This window comes from Rattus rattus, chromosome 1, assembly GCF_011064425.1.
Source record: "Rattus rattus isolate New Zealand chromosome 1, Rrattus_CSIRO_v1, whole genome shotgun sequence".
Lineage (NCBI taxonomy): Eukaryota > Metazoa > Chordata > Mammalia > Rodentia > Muridae > Rattus > Rattus rattus.
Genome location: NC_046154.1, coordinates 205,807,575 through 205,814,926, shown reverse-complemented (window position 1 = coordinate 205,814,926; position 7,352 = coordinate 205,807,575).

Here is a 7,352-nt window from a genome sequence, read left to right as displayed (position 1 = left end):
TATCTGTGCTCCAAATACAAGGGCACCTACATTCACAAAAGAAACCTTACTAAAGCTCAAAACACACATTGCACCTCACACAATAATAGAAGGAGATTTCAACACCCCACTCTCATCAATGGACAGATCATGGAAACAGAAATTAAACAGAGACATAGAGAAACTAACAGAAGTTATGAACCAAATGAACTTAACAAATATTTATAGAACATTCCATCCTAAAACAAAAGGATACACCTTCTTCTCAGCACTTCATGGTATCTTCTCCAAAATTGACCATATCATTGGTCATAAAACAGGCCTCAACAGATACAGGAAGATAGAAATGATCCCATGAATCCTATCAGACCACCACAGGCTAAAGCTGGTCTTAAATAACAATAAGGAAAGAACGCCCACATATACATGGAAGTTGAACAACGCTCTACTCAATAATAACTTGGTCAAGGAAAAAATAAAGGAAGAAATTAAAGACTTCTTAGAATTTAATGAAAATGAAGACACAACATACCCAAACCTATGGGACACAATGAAAGCTGTGCTAAGAGGAAAACTCATAGCTCTGAGTGTCTGCAGAAAGAAACAGGAGAGAGCATACATCAGCAGCTTGACAGCACACCTAAAAGCTCTAGAACAAAAAGAAGCAAATAAACCCAAGAGGAGTAGAAACAGGAAATAATCAAACTCAGGGCTGAAATCAACCAAGTAGAAACAAAAAGAACTGTACAAAGAATCAACAAAACCAGGAGCTGGTTCTTTGAGAAAATAAACAAGATAGATAAACCCTTAGCCACACTAACCAGAGGGCACAGAGAGTGTGTCCAAATTAACAAAATCAGAAATGAAAAGGGAGACATAACAACAGAATCTGAGGAAATTCAAAAAATCATCAGATCCTACAACAAAAGCCTATATTCATTCAACAAAACTTGAAAATCTGTAGGAAATGGACAATTTTCTAGACAAACACCAGGTACCAAAGTTAAATCAGTAACAGATAAACCATATAAACAACCCCATAACTCCTAAAGAAATAGAAACAATTATTAAAAGTCTCTCAACCAAAAAGAGCCCAGGACCAGATGAATTTAGTGCAGAATTCTATCAGACCTTCATAGACCTCATACCGTGTTGGGGATTTAGCTCAGTGGTAGAGCACTTGCCTAGCAAGCTCGAGGTCCTGGGTTCAGTCCTCAGCTCTGGAAGAAAAAAAAAAAAAGACCTCATACCAATATTGTACAAACTATTCCACAAAATAGAAACAAATGGAGCACTACCCAATTCCTTCTATGAAGCCACAATTACTCTTATACCTAAACCACACAAAGACCCAACAAAGAAAGAGAACTTCAGACCAATTTCCCTTATGAATAGTGACGCAAAAATACTCAATAAAAATCTTGCAAACCTGATTCAAAAGCACATCAAAACGATCATCCATCATGATCAAGTAGGCTTCATCCCAGGGATGCAGGGATGGTTCAATATACAGAAATCCATCAACTTAATCCACTATATAAACTAACTCAAAGAAAAAATCCACATGATCATTTCATTAGATGCTGGAAAGCATTTAACAAAACCCAACACTCCTTCATGATAAAAGTCCTGGAAAGATCAGGAATTCAAGGCCCATACCTAAACATAATAAAAGCAATATGCAGCAAACCAGTAACTAACATTAAATTAAATGGAGAGAAACTTGAAGTAATCCCACTAAAATCAAGGACTAGACAAGGCTAATCACTCTCTCCCTACCTATTCAATATAGTACTCCAAGTTCTAGCCAGAGCAATTAGACAATGAAAGGAGTTCAGAGAAATACAATTTGGAAAGTAAGAAGTGAAAGTATCACTATTTGCAAATGATATGATAGTATACTTAAGTGACCCCAAAAATTTTACAATAGAACTCCTACCACTGATTAACGACTTCAACAAAGTGGCTGGATATAAAATTAACTCAAACAAATCAGTAGTCTTCCTCTTCTCAAAGGATAATCAGGCTGAGAAAGAAATTAGGGAAATGACACCCTTCACAATAGTCACAAATAATATAAAATACCTCATTGTGACTCTAACCAAGGAAATGAAAGATCTGTATGACAAGAACTTTAATTCTCTGAAGAAAGAAATTAAAGATGGAAAGACTTCCCATATTCATGGATTGGCAGGATTAATATAGTAAAAATAACCATCTTGTCAAAAGCAATCTACAGGAGCTGGAGAGATGGCACAGTGGTTAAGAGCAGTGACTGCTCTTCCAGAGGTCCTGACTTCAAATACCAGCAACCACATGGTGGCTCACAACCATCTGTAATGAAGTCTGATGCCCTCTTCTGGTGTGTCTGAAGACAGCTACAGTGTACATATATATAATGAATAAATATTTTTTTTTTGGTTCTTTTTTTCGGAGCTGGGGACCGAACCCAGGGCCTTGCACTTCCTAGGCAAGCGCTCTACCACTGAGCTAAATCCCCAACCCCGAATAAATATTTTTTTAAAAAAGCAGTCTATAGATTCAATGCAATCCCAATCAAAATTCTAACTCAAAATTCTAAGAATTCTTCACAGAGTTAGAAACAGTAACTTGCAAATTCATTTGGAATAACAAAAAACCCAGGATAGCAAAAACTATTCTCAACAATAAAAGAACTTCTTGGGGAATCATAATTCCTCACCTCATCTGTATTACAGAGCAATCTTGATTTAAAAAAAAAAAAAAAAAAACAAAAAAACCTGTATGGTATTGGCACAAAGACAGGCAGGTAGATCAGTGGAACAGAATTGAAGACCCAGAAATTAACCCACACACCTATGGTCACTTGATCTTTGGCAAAGGAGCTAAAACCATCCAGTGTAAAAAATAGATAGCATTTTCAGCAAATGCTGCTGGTTCAACTGGAGGTCAGCATGTAGAAAAATGCAAATCGATCCATTTTTATCGCCTTGTACAAAACTTAAATCCAAGTGGATCAAAGACCTCCACATAAAACCAGATACACTAAAACTAATAGAAGAAAAAGTTGGGAAGAGTCTAGATCACATGGGCACTGGGGAAAATTTCCTGAACAAAACACCAATGGCTTATGCTCTAAGATCAAGAATCAACAAATGAGACCCCATAAAACTGCAAAGCTTCTGTAAGGCAAAGGACACTGTCATTAGGACAAAATGGCAACAGATGGGAAAAAGATCTTTACCAATCCTACAACTGATAGAGGGTTAATATCCAAAATACACAAAGAACTCACAAAGTTAGACTCCAGAGAGCCAAATAACCCTATTAAAAAATGGGGCACAGATCTAAACAAAGAATTCTCAACTTGGGAATATTGAATGGCTGAGAAGCACCTAAAGAAATGTTCAACATCCTTAGTCATCAGGGAAATGCAAATCAAAGCAACCCTGAGATTCCACCTCACACCAGTCAGAATGGCTAAGATAAAAAACTCAGATGACAGCAGCTGCTGGCGAGATGTGGAGAAAGAGGAACACTCCTCCATTGTTGGTGGTTTTGCAAACTCGTACAACCACTCTGGAAATCAATCTAGAGGTTCCTCAGAAAACAGGACATTCCACTACCAGTTATAACTCTCCTGGGCATATACCCAAAAGATGCTCCAACATACAACAAAGACACATGCTCCACTATGTTCATAGCAGCCTTATTTATAATAGCCAGAAGCTGGTAAGATCCCAGATGCCCTTCAACAGAGAAATGGATACAGAAAATGTGGTACATCTACACAATGGAATACTACTCAGCTATCAAAAACAACGACTTCATGACATTCAGAGGCAAATGGATTGAACTAGAAAATATCGTGAGTGAGGTAACCCAATCACAGAAAAACATACTCACTGATAAGTGGATATTAGCCCAAAAGCTTAAATCACCCAAGATACAATACATAGACCACATGAAGCTCAAGAAGAAGGATGACCAAAGTGCGGATGCTTAACTCCTTCTTAAAAAGGGGAAACAAGGGGTTGGGGATTTAGCTCAGTGGTAGAGCGCTTGCCTAGCAAGCGCAAGGCCCTGGGTTTGGTACCCAGCTCTGAAAAAAAGAGAAAAAAGGGGGGGGGACAAAAATATGCATAGGAGGGGATATGGAGGCAGAGTTTGGAGCAGTGACTGAAGGAACGACCATTCAGAGCCTGCTCCACATGTGCCCTATATATATATAAAGTCACCAAGACTACAAAAAATCGATGAAGCTAAGAAGGGCATGCTGACAGGAACCGGATATAGATGTCTCCTGAAAGACACAGTCAGAGGCAAATGCTAGCAGCAAACCACTGAACTGAGAACAGGACCCCTGTTGGAGGAATTAGAGAACGGATTAAAAGAGCTGAAGGGGCTTGCAACCAATGCCAACCAGCAAGAGCTCCCAGGGACTAAACCATTACACAAAGACTATACAGGGACAGACCCATGGCTCTTGCTGCATATGTAACAGAGGATGGCCTTGTTGGACACCAATGGAAGGAGAAGCCCTTGGTCCTGCTAAGGTTGGATCCCCAGTGTAGGGGAATGTTGGGGGCCAGGAATGGGGTGTGGATGGGGAGGAGGAACACCCTTATAGAAGAAGGGGAGCGGGAGGGAATAGGGGGCCTATGGCCGGGGAAATACGGAAAGGCAATAGCACTTGAAATGTAAATTTAAAAAATCCAATTAAAAAAAAGGAAATCTAAGAAATAAAAAGTAATTAGATAAAAAAAAAAAAAGTCATGAATTTGAAAGAAACCAGAGATAGATCCATGGGAGGATTGGAGGGAGGGAAAAGAAGGGGAGAAATGGTGTAATTAAAATTTCAAAAACTTTTTTTTAAAGATTTATTCATTAATTTATTCATTTATTTTATGTATGTTGCTCTCTTCACCACACCAGAAGAGGGCAGGCATCAGATCTCATTACAGATGGCTGTGAGCCACCATGTGGTTGCTGGGATTTGAACTCAGGACCTCTGGAAGAGCAGACAATACTCTTAACCACTGAGCTATCTCTCCAGCCCCTCAAAAATCTTTTTTAAAAAGAAGTTCATGGGGTTGGGGATTTAGCTCAGTGGTAGAGCGCTTGCCTAGCAAGCGCAAGGCCCTGGGTTTGGTCCCCAGCTCCGGAAAAAAAAAAAAAAAAAGAAGTTCAGGGACTGCAGGGATGGCTCAGTGGTTGAGATCACTGACTGCTCTTCCAGGGATCCTGGGTTCAATTCCCAGCATGGTAGCTCAAAACCATCTATAATGAGATCTGATGCCCTCTTCTGGTGTGTCTGAAATGTACTCATATGCTTATAATAAACGAGCAAATATTTTTTTTTTCAGAGCTGGGGACTGAACCCGGGGCCTTGAAGCTTGCTAGGCAAGCGCTCTACCACTGAGCTAAATCCCCAACCCCCCAAATATTTTTTTTCTCTTTTTTCTTTTTTTTGGAGCTGGGGACCGAACCCAGGGCCTTGCGCTTTCTAGGCAAGCGCTCTACCACTGAGCTAAATCCCCAACCCCAATATTTTTAAAATATAGGGCTGGAGAGATGGCTCAGTGGTTAAGAGCACCACTACTCTTCCAGAGGTCCTGAGTTCAATTCCCAGCAACCACATGGTGGCTCACAACCATCTGTAAAGAGATCCGATGCCCTCTTCTGGTGTATCTGAAGACAGCTACAGTGTACTTATATATAATAAATAAATAAATCTTAAAATATAAATAAAATGTAATTTAAAAAAGAAGATGTTCAGGGGTTGGGGATTTAGCTCAGTGGTAGAGAGCTTGCCTAGCAAATGCAAGGCCCTGGGTTGGTCCCCAGCTCGGAAAAAAAAAAAAAAAAAAAGACGTTCACCAGGCATGGTGGCACACACCATTAATCCCAACACCTGGGAAGTAGAAGCAGGTGGAGCTCTGTAAGTTCAAGGCCAGCCTGGTCTACATAGAGAGCTCCAGGACAGTAAGAACTATATAATAAGACCCTGTCTGGGTTTCTGGGATTGGAGAGATAGAGAGATAAGAGCACTGACTGCTCTTCTAGAGGACCAGGGTTCAAATCCCAGCAGTCACATGACATCTTATAACTCCAAGTATATAACTCTAAGATCTGATACCCTCAACGTAGACATGCATGCAAGCCAAACACCCACAAACACACATCAAATAAAAATAAAGTAAAAAGTTTATTAGGCAAGTCTAATAAAAGAGAACATTTAATTGGGGCTGGTTTACAGGTTCAGAGGTTCCATACAGTATCATCAAGGCAGGAACATGGTGCAGACAGAGCTAAGAGTTCAACATCTTCATCTGAAGGCTGGTACTGGAAGACTGACTTTCAGGTAGCTAGGGAAAGAGTCTAAAAGTCCACGCCCACAGTGACACTCCTACTCCAAGGCAATACCTCCCAACAGTGGCATTCCCAGGGCCAAGCATATACAAACCATCACAGCCCCAATTAAATGTTGTCCTTCTAAGAGTTGCCTTGGTCGTGGTTTCTCTTCACAGCAGTAAAACCCTAAGACAATGGTGTTCAGGCCATCTTGTCCTGGGTAACACTCTTACAAAGCAGCAGTTTTGAGTGCATATGAGAAGGCAGGATGGCTTTGCTTCTCATGCGTGCATGTAGACCCCATCACCTGTCCAACGAGAACCAGGAGACACAGATTATAGGAATAATAAATTATTCCTACAAGAAAAAAGGTACCACATGCATCCTCTTGTAAATACAAAAACGCATGGACATATTAAAACCATTATAAGGGAGCTGGAAAGATGGCTCAGTGGTTAAGAGCACCCACTGCTATTCCAGAGGACCCAGGTTTGATTCCCAGTACCCACATGGCAGCTCACAACCAGCTCTAACTCCAGTCTCAGAGAAATCTGATGCCCTCTTCTGGTCCCCACAGGCACCGCATGGCACACATGTGGTCCACAGGTACACATGTAAGCAACCAAACACAAAAATAAAAAGTAAACTGAGCGGTGGTATCCCAGCACTGGGGAGGCAGAAGCAGGTGAATCTCTGAGTTCAAGGCCAGCCTGGTCTACAGAGCAAGTTCCAAGACAGCCAGGGCTGCCAGAGAAAACCCATCTCAAAAAATAAAAAAGAAATAAAAAAAGTTTAAAAAACAAGCCAGGTGTGGTGGCACACAGCTTTAATCCTAGCACTCAGAAGGCAGAAGTAAGCAGATCTCTCTCTGAGTTCAAAGCCACCCTGGTCTACATGGTGAGTTCTAGGACAGCCAGCATTACATGGTGAGATCTTGTCTCAAAACAAAGCAAGCAAGCAAAACAAACAAAACAAAAAACATTAGAGGGCAGGCAAGATGGCTCCCAGGTAAAGGTATGTGCTTCCAAGCCTAATCCTGA